Source organism: Parasteatoda tepidariorum, chromosome 7 (genome assembly GCF_982258835.1).
Source record: "Parasteatoda tepidariorum strain Cologne lab strain chromosome 7, Ptep-v5.0, whole genome shotgun sequence".
Classification (NCBI taxonomy): domain Eukaryota; kingdom Metazoa; phylum Arthropoda; class Arachnida; order Araneae; family Theridiidae; genus Parasteatoda; species Parasteatoda tepidariorum.
In genome coordinates, this window is record NC_141761.1 from 9028982 (window position 1) to 9045082 (window position 16101).

General features: G+C 27.8%; 1 protein-coding gene across 3 annotated transcripts in view; it reads left to right on the forward strand.

The window, feature by feature from the left end:
• Positions 1 to 8203, forward strand: part of LOC147806809 (uncharacterized) — a 37086-nt gene extending 28883 nt beyond the window's left edge. For 2 of the 3 annotated variants that reach the window (XR_015435249.1, XR_015435247.1), the window contains 2 exons: positions 549 to 625; positions 7640 to 8203. The gene's annotated coding sequence lies outside the window, so the exon portion shown is untranslated. The remainder of the gene's footprint in view (positions 1 to 548; positions 626 to 7639) is intronic. The other variant, XR_015435248.1, reaches the window with a different exon arrangement.
• The last annotated feature ends 7898 nt before the right edge of the window (positions 8204 to 16101 follow it).

Genomic DNA, 16101 nt, shown 5'->3' on the forward strand with positions numbered 1-16101 from the left:
TTAAAAAAAGTTATTAATTGATAACAACTTGAAAGTAGTTAGAATACAAAAGGGAAAACAAAATATATTGATCTAACTTCCAATAAAAATTATGAAAACAAATGTACATTTAAGCTTTGAAAAAATATTGTTTTTTTTTTTTTTTTTTTTTTTGGTTTTTATAGTTTTTTTAAAGCAAAATTATCTGTTTGACGCAAAACAAATTAACAGTAATAAATTTGTTCTTTCATTTTAAAATTTTGTTCTCTTATATTTACCGACTATGTTCTTATTGTTAAACAATAGCATTCTTATTCCAAAATTGTTTGAAATCTGACAAAATAGAAACAACATATGTAATTACATTATTAAAATTAAAAGTTCACATAAACTGTTCAAGCAGAATGAGCAAAAAAAAAAATGGAATTTTCTAATTGGTTAAGCATTACCCATTGTTTTAAATTTAACTTTTGATAATTCAATTTTTCAAATATAAGGTTATATTTATATTTTTGTTTAAATTTGTATTTTTATGTATCTGTCATTCATTATCTTATGTTTCTTGGCAGGTGAGCGGTACTGATTCGCTTCCAGCATTTGAATCCCTGCCCTTCATCTTCTCTTCTGTCTTCTACCAGTTCCTCTTGTAAGTCAACGTTTTTTGCTAAAAGTTACTAATGCAGAAAAGCCTTAACTTATAATGTTGTTAATTTGTATAACCGAAAAACTTAACTAATAGTTTATATTTTCTCAGAATTAGGAAGGAACTTTAAAGATCTATTTTTTTCAAAATAGATTCAAATAAATGTAAAATTCACCTCATTGATTAATTATTTTTTAAACTCTTAAGGAAGCATTTTTGCTCGTTATTTATTTCATTTGATTACTCGATTATACAAAAAATTTTTAGACATCAAAATTTATTTTTTGAGTGATCAAAATGCAAGTAAATTTATTGACTTTCTTACTTTTTATTCAAAATGAACATTATGAGACTTATTTAAGAAATTTGAAATTTCTTGTTTCACTCAACATGAAACCAATGAACAGTGCGATAAATATTAATGTAGTAATACATAATTATTTAATTTAAAATAAAAAATAATTTTTACGAATTTAAGAAGATCTGTTTCTTGGAATTTTAACAAAAGTGCAAAAATAATAATCATGAATGAGTGAATATTACTTTTAAGATGATGCAAAGCAATATAACCTTTTTCAATTAAATATAAATTAAGACCAAAATTTGTCTTTATAAAGCTTTAAGCTTTGTGAATTTTTTTAAATGAGCTAGATTCAGCACCCTCAATTCTAAACGAATAAGTTTTTCAACAATATTGTTATTATTACTTAAGTCAAAAATCGTTTTATAATTTTTTTTTATATTTGTCTCCATCTGGTATATACCATCTATGTCATGAGCTGCTGATTTCACTAATTTATATTAAGCAAAAATGTTTCAAGTATTTAAGATTTTTGTACAGGAAATAACTCGTGATAGTCAAAATGTAGTTATTCAGTGATATATTCGTGATAGTTATTCAGAGAAAATATGTTAATGTATATAATATTGTATATGTATGTATATGATTAAATATGTATTAAATATTGTTAATATGTATTAATGTATTAATATTGTTAATATGTATTAATGCATTAAATACTGTTAATATGTAATGTATTAATTAGACTTAAAATATTGTCTGCATTAATTAATCAGCATATTTGAGGTCACCCCCTCGAGCCATTAAGATTGAGTCCTAGAAGGTGAAGATCCGATCACATTAAATCAAAAAATATTCAGATCGTTCCTTTTTATTTTGTCCCCCATACATAAGGCAACTTAATTAAAATCTTTAATGTAAAAATTAACTGAAAATGTGTCATAAAACAATAAAAAATATAAAAAGTTTGTTACTTCAAAAAATATAGAATTTATCCAGTACTGATTCATTGAATATTTTCTTTTTATTCACCTTGTATGAAAATAGTTATTCAGCTAGCATACATATTGTAATGTGTGATTTTTCATTCCTAAATGCTTTACATTTTTGCTACAGGTACAGTTTTTCATTTTTTTTAGAGGCAAACTTTGGGAAATTACAAAAGTTCATAAAAGATTACATTTATTTTAAAGCTAAGAAGGTCAAATTTTATAAATTTGTCTAAAACTGTCCTGATCATTCTTTGTCATAAATCATGTATAATTTTGAAAAATATAGTGTTTGTGAGTTGTTTTAAAGTTAATAATGACGTGCCTCTAAAAAATCAGAAAAAAATAAAAAGTTGAAAATTTGTTTCCTATAAATGTGAACAAAGTCTGAATTTATTTCAATTTTTCAGATTTAGAATTATTATTTTATTTTTATTTAGTATTTCAGTGTCTTAATTCGCAAATAATGTTTAGGTCATAACATACTGTTAAAATTAGGCATTTAAAAAACTTAAAATAAGTAACTTCAGGCATAAATAGTTTGAAAACAAACAATTTAGTATGATGAATGATAATTATTACGAAAAAATGGTAATGGTGGATTCATGTTAGAAATCTAACATCTTAAATATACTAAGGAATAAAGGACAAAAAAAATGCCAGAATGTATTTTAAGTTTAACATTGAAATGTGCATGTTTTTTTACACATGCATCCTTTACTGATATATTTTGCTTAAAAACCCTGAAGGTATTTGCTTGATAAAATGTAGTCTATGATGCACAGAACAAACCATTAGAAATTAATTTCCTATGTGAAGTTTTTACTCTATCTGCTAGGTATGTCTTTTTTCCCCCTTACTTTGCGTTTTATACTCTCTTTTTTCATGAGTCAATATAAATTTTTTATGATCTTTCAAAAATATATATACTTTATTTGCTTAGAAGTACATGATAAAGTAACTCTCTTTGGTAATTTGGCACTGAAACAATTTTCTTTCATTTTAAATTTAATCAAGTAATGCTTTGTAAAATAAAAACATGCGTAACGGTTAAAATGCCTCTTGGCATACTTTGTTTTTTTGTTAGTCCAAGGCAAGGAATTTGGTTTTGTTACATTAACAGTGTTTTTTTAAAGCTCTTTCACAAAGAAGATTAAAAAGTTGACCACCGCCTTACAATCTAAGAGAATTTATAATTATATGCACTTGTGAAGACAAAATTCAGGTGTGGTTGGAAGTTGTATGGTATAATTGACTAATTGAAGATAGTGATGAAAAACAGGATAATGAAAGTTGAAGATGTAAACTAGATCATAAATTATAATAAAACTTGTATTTAGTAGTTATTTTTTAGAGCTCAAGATACAAAATTTATATTCTATCAATGAGACTTTAAGCTAAATAAATTTTGCATAATATAATATTAATAAGGGCAGGCTATAGGGGATAAATCTCCCATGACCTACCTAATCAAAAGCCAAATGAAAAAGTAGTTGAATTGTTCCCCACAGACAGTTAGAATCATGAGAAGAGATCCAAAGTTGGTGGTTTATCAAAAATAACATAGCCGAAAATAAAGCCAACCCCCCATGATCAATATTAGGTTTGAAAAATACCTTGGAAATCCCAAATTGCCAACAAGACTGTGAGAATTAGTATAACCATGTAATTTAAACATATTTGCAGTAAGAAATTTAGGAATGAAGAGTTATAAATAATAAAAAAAAATTGATTAGGCGAAAAGGATTAATGAATCTACATTAGTATTGAAATAAAAAGTTAGTCGTTACATTGATCAATGAGAAAAGAATAAAATATTTTATATTCGCCATTATAAAAATTAACTAATTGATTTAATTTAATTATAATTTGATTAAGAATGAGTAAAAAAACAAGTTTAAGAAATTAAAGAAATTTTAAAAGTTATGAAATATGTGATGTCCATTGTGGCCTCACAACACTATCTTGCTCTAGTGAGCTATCCTGACTTAGAATGAGAGAAAAATTTGAATATTTTAAAAGTTATTCAGCTTTTTCAAGACTTAGTGAGATTTTTATGAATGAAAATTATTTAAATCAAAGACTTATTCTTAGCCCAGATAATGAAGCATTGTTCAAATATTAAAATATAAAACCGTTTTCACAAAAATGTGTCTTTACTTCTTATTGATGTTTTACATCGTTTTCAGAACTAGCATGGATAATAATATTGGCTAAAGATAGGTCAAACATGACCGGGGCTCCCGTGGTCCTATTACAATTATTTTATAAAATTTTACTTTTAAGTGAAACTTTTCTATGTTTCCATTCTCATTCAATGTTTTTGCTCACAAAGTCTAATTTTTGACGTAGCAAAAATAAAAAAAATAAAAAACTAAGTTTTCTGATAAAAAATCGCATGGTATAAATAAAATATGAGTATGAATCGCATGGTATAAATAATAATTTTAAATATATTTTATGTAAACTAAATTAACCTGGATTAAATTTTTTTCTAATGTTTCGATTTAAACTTTTTTTTTACTCGAGAAATTTTCCGGAATTTTGACTTGGGCTCACAATTACCCCTGTGGTCAATGACTTTTTAAGATGAATACAAAAATTATTTATCCCTGATGGTTACAAATTATTGTAGCGATTTTAAAAAATAAAATGATACAAAATGCAAAGGTATTAAAAATACTTAAGTACATTTTCAATGAATTTCCATTTAACATTAAATAAAATATTAAAATTCAAAATTATTACACAAAAAACGGCCAAAATTTTAGCATCTAAAATTGCATATACAATTCAATATGCTAAATTTAAATTAAGATTGTAAAATAAATAAAAATTACATTGTATTATTCTATTTTCATTTCTGTTATTAGGAATCTCAAGCTGTCATTACAATTCTTATACAAATTTTAAGATGTATGCTCTTAAGATGTATTTTCATATGTTTACAAATTTTAAGATGAATGGTAATAGTATAGTTTAAGATGTATGGACATTTTTTTTATTTTACCCTGCAGCATAGCGGCCAACTCTACTGGATCTACCAGCAGACTACTCGATTTTGCCATTTTCTTCTGGCTTTTCTCCTGATTTTTGTACATTTTAGATCTATAATTTAGTTTTCTAAAAATCGCCCATTAAAATAGAGATTTTACTCAATTTATTGCTGGGTTGAATATTTTAAAAAGTATTACTAATACATAATGAAATGGACCTCGCAGGAATCAGTTTAAGGCTTTTCTTTTTCTTTGCTCTAAAAATTTTGTTTCTTTTTTTCAGAACTCCCTTTTTAAATTAAATCTTTTAACTATCAATAATTATTTACTTGTCTACTACTATTTAAAATTATGAGTTAACATAAAAAAATTTTGAATTCATTTAATGCCAATCATAAAGAAAAAATATTGCAGACCATTTATAGACATTATGGTAATAAAGTTTTTGTATTTTGATGACAATAAAAATCCCTAAAATTCTCTATATGTAAAATATTTAGTATATTATGCAGCAGTTAATGTGAAATTTATAATATTTCTTATCCATCTTGATTGCTGTTCTGCAGGAAACAAAATATTGTTACTGTTGTAAAAACTTTTATATATTTTGTACAAAGACTTATCTAATATAAACTAATCAAGAACAAAAATTTTCAATAATGTTAAAATCAACTCATAAGGGGTCAGGATGGTAATGACAGCAATAAAAATAGTTCAACTTACTTTATTCAATATACCTAAGCAGGATTGCTAAATATTTCCATACAAATATTCGTTTTTCGTTCTAAATCAGCTGCTACTGAGAATAAGTGTTATATGAGTTACTAGTGGCCATGAAACTGTTGAAAAGGCTAGGAAGTCAAATTCAGTGCAAAAATATTTTTAAAATGTAGTGAAACATAAGGAAGAGACTTAAAAGTTTTAATATTTGTGGTAATCATAGTTTTTTTTTTCCTTCATGATCAATTTTAATTTTTATTTAAAAAATGGATAGAGCATGAAGGACCTTTCAGTATTTATATTTAACCTGATTAAAGGAAGGTAGCATGTAGCTCTGTAAAGTGCATGCAAATGACGAATAAATACAAACAGAAATTAGATGAAAATACTTCCTTCTGTTTCTTCTGTTAACAGGACATTAAATAGTCGGAAAAAGAAAAGTCGTTCCCAATTTTTATTTTGGCTATGAAGCCCTAAATGATTAAATAGTTCGGTAATAATTAGGGTAAAAAACTTTATTTTTATTTTAAACTTTTAATATTTAAAAGGAGAAATAAATTTTTTTCATCGTTTTATGTTTAATAATCTTAATTTAGGTTTTACTCGTATGTTTAACAGTTGAATATACGCTGTCTTAGAGATAAATCTAGTCTAATTGAAGATTTGTTTGTATATTGCTATTAAAAACTGTTTTTTAATGTTGAAAATAGTTGTTAGGGAAACATATTTCTTTATTAAAAAAAATTCTGTTATTTTATTTTGATTTGAAAAGCGCAATGTTAAATACTATTTCAAATTCTTCTAAATGCATGTTTTTTTTTCATACTTTTATAAAATTGTTGTTAGAAAAATTCTATATTTTTTTTAAACTTTCATTTCCCATTTTTTGGCATATTACTTTAAATATAATTACGGATTTCAAAAACTGTTCAAAAAGTCTCAACTGTCAGAACTCTCACGGAACCCCTAACATCATTTGGAAACCGTTGTTCTAGAGTGTGATCCATATATATATATTTGAATTTGCAAACTATTTTTAATGTATTTTAAGATATTTTAATTGAACTCCAGCCAACTGAATCCATGAATTTTATCATTAAGACTGAGCCATAATTACGTTATTAAATAATATTAATTAATTAAAATAACTTTCATCTTGAATCGAAGCAAAGATATCTCACTTGTACAATAGCCCTCCATGTACATGAAAATATTCATTTTTATTTTATTTTATTTATTTATTTATTTCAAATGATTGACTGTGAACAATTTTGGTTATGGATAACTTGAGCTGAGATCCTAAAGTATTTGTACTCAGTTAAAACTTTTCATAGTACTGCCCTGATATCTTGTGTCCGGTCATTCTAGACTAGCTCTCTGTCAATTTACATAAAGGAAAGTCTGGCATTTCAATATTGAACAAAATTAGTCATGAAATGTCATGATTTTAACTATTTAAAAGAAAAAAATCATGGAAAGTTCATAGATTTAGGTGGCCAAAAAATTGTATTTTTTAAAACGGAATCCCCTTTCCCCAATTTCACAGATTTCCTATGCTCCAAATATCTGAATTAGTAACAAAATCCCCAGTCACAGTCAGATTTCAATAAGATATATAAAAAAAAATTTCCTTTCCTGTTCTTTATTAAATTATGGTGTTCTTTCAAAAAATGAAAGAAAGAACAACATTTCTAGAAGGAATTATCTTTTAAACTCCAGTGATTCAAAAGGGCTTAAGGATTTTGAACTATAATTTCTTTTCAATAAAAAATAATTAGGAAAAAATAAAATTATTACTTGAGAGTGGTTATAAATGAAATATTTTTCAACTCTTGCGCAGTGATACTGAGATTTTTTGGTTTTGGTATTGTTACAGAAATCTACCTATTAAATTTTAGACCTATTAAAATTTTTTTAAATGATTTAAGTCTTAAAGAAATATTCAATGCTAATAGTTTTAAATTTAGTGTTTTCAATGTAAAGTTTAACTTTTTCTCTCTTATAATTTTAGCTTCGTCTGGGCTGCTGGATAATGCAAATGGAAAATGACATTCTGGTAGAATACGAGGGCCCGTAAGTTCAATCCTGACAGAAAACAAAACAACTGATGTGTATATGCTGTTAGATTTTCTTTAAATCTGCCGGAGCTGAAAGTCCTCTTGTTGTTGTGCAGAAGTTTGAAGAAAGGCGTATCTCTGTGTGATTCATCCCTGCTGTGTGTTTGTGTGGTTGCTGACAATTTTATAAAATCTTTCAATAAAGCAGATTCATCAGTTTATTGCTCTGATATATAGTTGCACATAAACAAAAAATTGCAATTGAAGGGAAAAGAACTGCATGAAATAAATTACTGTAAAGTTTTGGAATTCTTTTTATTAGAAAATAGTAATAAAAATGATAACACATAGTCCAACTGTTGCTTTTTGCAATAAAAATTATTTTATTTAATAACAAATATGTGTTCTTAAGGATTATATGTTTATATTAAACAATGACGGTAAGAATATATTGTTTTTATAGTTGAGTGAAGTTTATATTATGTTTTGTTTTAAAATAAAATAATTAAATTGTGAAATAATGTTTGTCATGATTTGGTTTGATTAATTTTTTTTATTCTTAACTACTGCATTGGGTAATTTATACAGCAACTTTATAATAAATCTTCAAAATTTTAGAAAATGGGGTAGGCAGATATGTGTTCATTAATAAAACTTAATAAGATATAATGTTGGGAATTTTTTTATAGTCATGATAGTAATGTTTAAGTATTTTGAAATTAGATGAAGTTAAAATTCGGTTTCTTTAAAATTTGCAACATATCGGAAACAATTTAATTTTAACATCATTGTTAAACATTAACTCCAGCTTATGAGCATTTATACTACTAGCATTGTATTTTTCACTTAATTTTGAATTTTATAGTTCAAATTTAAGATAAGAAGTGAATATTTTTATGATGTTTAAAATAATGATAATAGTAAAAATTTCTTTGGCTTAATATTTAAAATTTAGCTGAACATTTATTTACATTATTGTTAAAGCAAAAAATTTAAACCAACGTAGAGTAGAATCTTGTTTGTTTAAGTTTTCATCAGTAAGGTTCTTTGCAAAGCAAGTTTTTAAATGCATAATATAGTTTTTTTTATGGCTAATTGATCAATACCAGAAAATTGACTCTAGCATCTGCTTAATTTTTTAAAATTTATTTTCTGAAAAGCTCTGTTTAAAATGTTTACATATTACACCTGCTTTTTTCTAAACCTATTTATGTCATAACGCATAATCTATAATCGGCGAAATAAAAGCAATGGAATTGTTTCAAACAAAAATCTGAATTTTTTTTAATTTGAATTTTCAAACAAAAATCTGAATTTTTTTATAGCAACGTTCTCAAAAGAGTAATGGATTGTAGCCAAATTTTGATCATTGAAGCTGAAAGCAACTTTTAAAAAATAATGTAAAAAATGTTATTATATTTTCGTCTCATTCTTGTATGCAAGTATATGTTAGTGCAAATTTAATTTAGATAAAACATAATATTTACTGACAGTTTTGAAATTAAATTGTTATGTAAGTTTTTTGCAAAAATTGTTGGTTTCGTACATAACACCTTTAAATAATTATCAAATTGATGAAAATTTCTGAAGTGAACATAAAAGTTATTTTTACATTATAAAAAAAATAATTCCAATTTTTATAGTATTAGTTGCTTTCCTGGTTTCTCTCCGTGGAAAAATTTCTAGGTTGCGTTTGGGTTTTGTTTCAGGTGTTTTGTTAAATAAAATTTCAGATACTGAAAGAATAAAGCTATGTAAGTATTTCTACATTTAATTTCTGTAAAAGAAGAAGGGGCAGAAAATGTGTAAATTTGTTGAGGTAAGTAATTTGAATATTTTTAAATTTTGCTCTTTATTGTGTCAATTATTACAAGAAATGACCACTTAAAAATTGAACAATTTTATTTTAATATTATAAGAAGAAAAAAATTTTAAGTTTAAATTTCCACTCAGTTCAAATGTAAATATATAACTTTATAATTATGTAGTGTGGTTTTTATTACATAATTTCAGAATATAAATAATTAATGTTAATTGTGAGATTAAAAATGGCTTAAGTTACAGCTTTTATAAACAAGTTTTACAAACTAACAAATTCAATTAAATTTTTGATAAGAATCTAAAAAAATCATTACATGATCATTTCTAAAAAAAAAAATTAAGAATGCATTTTTAAATTAACGATTTTAAAATTATTAATGATACAAAATTCATCATTGTATGAAGAAAAGGAAAAAAATAGCAATAAAAGTTGCAATATAATGTTTCTTAATTAAATTTGAAATATTTAAAAAAATCAGCTGAACATATATACTTTGGAGTAAGAAGGAGAAAAATGGATGGTTAGCAGAATTCGCTACAATTATTTTATTTATTATTTCTGTATCGCTAAGAAAATAATTCATAAAATGACATTATAAAACTATTGTTCTATGCTTTACTGCTTCACAGCAATACAGAAAATTAAGTAAAATTATATCTCCCAATTATTCTACTACCCAAGGGCGCTGGCAGCTGGGTGCAAGAGGGTGCGCTTGCACCCCCTAGCTTTTTTTATTTTAAATACTTAAAGAGATACAGAAAAACAATTTTGTTATAAAAATGTTTTATTGAAAAGCAAATAATTAAGTAATTATTGATACGTAACAGTTAAAAAATTTTTTAATCAAGCAAGAATTGAAATCGTCTTGTTTGCTGTCCAAGCCTGTTTATAACTTTTTCAATGAATTCTGAGTCATCTTTGATTCTTTTCCTATGCACACTGAACATGCACAAACTTGGCAGATATCTAAGCTATAATTTTAAATTTCATTTAATGAAGTATAAATAATGTTATATTTTCTATTAGTTATTTAGTGTAACAAAGGTGTATAACACAAACTGACTTATCACAACTGTAAAACTTCATCAGCACAATAAATACCAATGTTAAGCGTGCACAAACAAACACGTTAGTATACGAAACTACTGTTTGTAGTTATTTGTGTTTCAAACTCAGTAGCTATGCCAGCGTAATCAAAACAGTTTTTCGCGGCAAAATTTGCAAGTACAAGAAATTCGTACTTTTATTTTAAATATCTTGTTAACAATGAAGAAATGTATCTTGAAAAAAATTAACAGATTAAAGTATATGTAATAACAGAATATTTTAATTTTTTTTTGGGGGGGGGGATAGTTTGTTAGAGGGTTGCATCCCCTTTTATATTATTCTGCCGGATCCCTTGCTACTACCTCTTACTTACTCCAAAAAATAAAAAGCGACGCAAGATAATATCAGAAAATATATATTCTAATATTATATAGCATCAAAACTAATGAAAAATAATATGGCGAACGCTAGATAATATTAGTTCGCATAGAATCTAACATTATAAGGCAGAGTTAACAGCGACCTCTTGTATCTTTCTAATATTAGAAGTTGTACAAGATAACGTTAATTTTTACCGATTTTTCTGATATTATCTAATATTAGGTGCTACTTGGGTTGTGATGTCAAACTGATCGATGGCTTCAATTCTAGAAGTCACAGTTTTTCGCGATAAGCTTACAGCCTCAAAATTATTTTTCATATCTGGACATAAAACATCACTAACTTGGAGCATACATTGTTTAACAAACTCCCCATCACCTAGAGATTTATTATTTTTAGCAACATTGTATGTTACAATACAACTTGCATGCGTAGCTACTTCTTGGACAGAGTTTATCTTCGAAAAAATTTTGTCCGCCTGATAATTCTCTAAGAAGACGTTCTGTATTTTGTCGTCTTTCACATTCACATATTGCTTCGAAATTGGCATTCTTCTGCTTGACTGTAATATGCCGGTCAATGTTGTATTCGTTAAAAACAGCTACATCTTCATTGCAGACAAGAGATACTGGTTTATCTTTTGCAACTGTAGAAAAATATTTCCAAGTTCACTCATCATTGAACTCACAGCACTCTGAATTAACTTTGCGTTTTTTAACAGCCATTTTGGAGTTAAAAATGTTTGCAAATAACTCAAACAAGCACTATTGTTTATATATTTAATAATTTCACCATAATTAACAATAACGTTATATGTGTTCAATCCTTCCACATGTAATTAGTAGTGTTAGATCTTGCGCCGGGAAATGTTGTAGTTAATTTACGTCGCACTAGAGCTGTACGATGGGCTTTTGGCGACGGTCTGGGAAGCACCCCTGAGGATAATCCGAGGACATGCCATCACAATTTGGATCCTCTGCAGAGGGGATGGCACCCCCGCTTCGGTAGCTCCACGACCTGCACACGAAGTCGAGCACTATACGGTAGAACAGTTTAACGAGTTAACATACCACACACCGTCGGTCCCTACGCAGACTGATCCAAAGGAGCATTAACAGCGCAGTCTGCCACATCTGAAATGCGATTCACATATAATAGATACCGTATGTTTTCTCTTCGATAAAAACAAAAAAAATTCAAAAAATTTTCATATTTTTTTTAGTTTATTCTAAATTATATTATTTTTTTAATGTGTTTTTCGATATTCAGGAGGGTCCTGAATATTCCCCGAAGAGAGTTTTTAAAGGCCAATAAGGGGGGGGGGGTTCACAGTGGGCCCCTAAAGGTATATTGCGAAGATGAGAGGAGAGAGCTTTTGACGCGAAACTGTAGAAGGCTTCACGTATCACCGTGGACTGGAAGGTAGGCCACCGGACCAGCAAGTTCGCTGCTGGAGGGAGGGGTCCTGGGTGCGAATACCAAGGACGGACAGTTTTTCTATAAATTTTCCTTCTTTCTTTTAAATTATATTATTACACTTTATTCGCTTTAAAATATTGAAAAGAAGTAAAAAAATAATATAAATTTAAATAAATTTTTCCGTTTATTAGCTATTATTCGCTATTTCCCACAGAAATTTTTTTTTTATATACAGAACACTTGATTCACGATGAAATATAAAAAAATATATATAAAAAAATAATATATAAAAAAAAGAAAAAATTTGAATGTCGATCGTCGCAGGGTTTCGAACCCATAGCCCCCGGGAAACCAAATCTAACTTGCCACACAGCGTTACCAACTGCGCCATGATTCACATGCCTGCCCGCGAATATTTAGCTTAAAACGCCGCCTCCCGGTCAGTAAACAAAACTTATTTTGGCAGATTGCGGGCCCACTAATTGGTATATAAAAAAAAATCCTTCGGTACAATTGTTCGATACATTAAATTCTAATTTCAGGCGGAGTTTCAAATTTATAGGTTAATAATATAGGTTAATATTATAGGGAGTTACGGGTGGTGATGTGTGCGTGCCTCCTGATGTGACTTCTGTCCCGTTTTCAGCTTTTATTAGCTCTTTAACAAAGAAACATATTTCTTTTCACATATAGAAGACTTTATTCGCTTTAAAATATTGAAAAGAAGCTAAAAAAATAATATAAATTAAAATAAATAAATAAATAAAATATATCCGAAAGTTATCCGATTATTAGCATTCGCTGTTTTCTAAAGAAAAAATAGTTTTTTTTATATAAACTTGATTTACAATAAAATATAAAAAAATTTATAAAAAAAAATAATATAAAAAAAAAAGATTTTAATGTCGACCGTCGCAGGGTTTCGAACCCATAGCTCCCGGGACACAAAATCTAACTTGCCACACAGCTTTACCAACTGCGCCATGATTCAGATGCCTCCCCGCAAATATTTAGCTAAAAACGCCTCCTCCCGGTCAGTAAACAAAACTTATTTTGGCAGATTGTGGGCCGACTAAAAGGTATATAAAAATATCCTTCGGTACAATTGTTTGAGACATTAAATTCTAATTTTGGGCGGAGTTTGAAATTTATAGGTTAATATTATAGGGAGTTACGGGGTTTGATGTGTGCGTGCCACCTGATATGATTTCTGTCCCTTTTTCAGCCATTATTCGCTCTTTAACAAAGAAAAATATTTCTTTTCACATATAGAACACTTTATTCGCTTCAAAATATTGAAAAGAAGTTAAAAAAATAATATAAATTAATATAAATAATTAAATAAAAATTATCCGAAATGTATCCGTTTATTAGCTATTATTCGCTATTTCCCGAAGAAAAAATAGTTCATTTTATATACAGAACACTTGATTGAGGTAAAAGTATAAGAAAATTTATTTAAAAAAATAATATAAAGAAATGAAAAAAATTGAATATCGACCGTCGCAGGGTATCGAACCCATAGCCCCCGGGACACCAAATCTGACTTGACACACAGCTTTACCAACTGCGCCATGATTCACATGCCTGAACGCGAATATTTAGCTTAAAACGCCTCCTCCTCGTCAGTAAACAAAACTTGTTTTGGCAGATTGTGGGCTTACTAATTGGTATATAAAAAAATCCTTCGGTACATACGTTCCATACATTAAATTCTAATTTTAGGCGGAGTTTGAAATTTATTGGTTAATATTATAGGGAGTTACGGGGTGTTATGTGTGTGTGCCTGCTGATATGAATTTTGTTCCTTTTTCAGCCATTATTCGCTCTTTAACAAAGAAAAATATTTCTTTCCTCATATAGAACACTTTATTCGCATTAAAATATTGAAAAAAAGTTAAATAAACAGTATAAATTAAAATAAATAAATGAAAAAAATTTATCAGAAATTTATCCGATTATTAGCTATTATTCGCTATTTCCCAAAGAAAAAATAGTTTTTTTTTATATACAGAACACTTGATTCACATTAAAATATAAAAAAATTTATAAAAAAAAAATAATATAAAAAAAAGAAAAAAAATTTGAATGTCGACCGTCGCAGGGTTTCGAACCCATAGCCCCCGGGACACCCAATCTGACTTGACACACAGCTTTACCTACTGCGCCATGATTCACATGCCTGCCCGCGAATATTTAGCTTAAAACACCTCCTCCCGGTTAGTAAACAAAACTTATTTTGGCAGATTGTGGGCCGACTAATAGGTATATAAAAATATCCTTCGGTACAATTGTTCAATACATTAAATACTAATTTTGGGCGGAGTATGAAATTTATAGGTTAATATTATAGGGAGTTACGGGGTAATATGTGTGCGTGCCTCCTGATATGACTTCTGTCCCCTTTTCAGCCATTATTCGCTCTTTAACAAAGAAAGATATTTCTTTTCACATATAAAACACTTTATTCGCTTCAAAATATTGAAAAGAAGTTAAAAAAATAATATAAATTAAAGTAAATAATTAAATAAAAATTATTTGAAATGTATCCGTTTATTAGCTATTATTCGCTATTTCCCAAAGAAAAAATAGTTCATTTTATATACTTGATTGAGGTAAAAATATAAGAAAATATATTTAAAAAAATAATATGATGAAAAGAAAAATTTTGAACGTCGACCCTCGCAGGGTTTCGAACCCATAGCCCCCGGGACACCAAATCTGACTTGCCACACAGCTTTATCAACTGCGCCATGATTCACATGCCTCCCCACAAATATTTAGCTAAAAACGCCTCCTCCCGGTCAGTAAACAAAACTTATTTTGTCAGATTGTGGGCCCACTAATTGGTATATAAAAAAATCCTTCGGTACATATATTCCATACATTAAATTCTAATTTTAGGTGGAGTTAGAAATTTATTGGTTAATATTATAGGGAGTTACGGGGTGTTATGTGTGCGTGCCTCCTGATATGACTTTTGTTCCCTTTTCAGCATTATACGCTCTTTAACAAAGAAAAATGTTTCTTTCCTCATATAGAACACTTTATTAGCTTTAAAATATTGAAAAAGAGTCAAATAAACAATATAAATTAAAATAAATAAATGAATAAAATTTATCAGAAATTTATCCGATTATTAGCTATTATTCGCTATTTCCCAAAGAAAAAATAGTATTTTTTTTATATACAGAACACTTGATTCACAATAAAATATAAAAAAATTTATAAAAAAAAATAATATAAAAAAAGAAAAGTTTTGAATGTCGAACGTCACAGGGATTCGAACCCATAACCCCCGGGACACCAAATCTGACTTGCCACACAGCTTTACCAACTGCGCCATGATTCATATGCCTGCCCGCAAATATTTAGCTAAAAACGCCTCCTCCCGGTCAGTAAACAAAACTTATTTTGGCAGATTGTGGGCCCACTAATTGGTATATAAAAAAATCCTTCACTACATATGTTCCATACATTAAATTCTAATTTTAGGTGGAGTTTGAAATTTATAGGTTAATATTATAGGGAGTTATGGGGTGTTATGTGTGCATGCCTCCTGATATGACTTTTGTCCCTTTTTCAGCCATTATTCGCTCTTCTCTTTAACAAAGAAAAATATTTCTTTTGTCATCTAGAACACTTTATTCGCTTTAAAATATTGAAAAGAAGCTAAAAAAAATGATATAAATTAAAATAAATAAATAAATAAAAACTATCCGAAATGTATCCGTTTATTAGCTATTA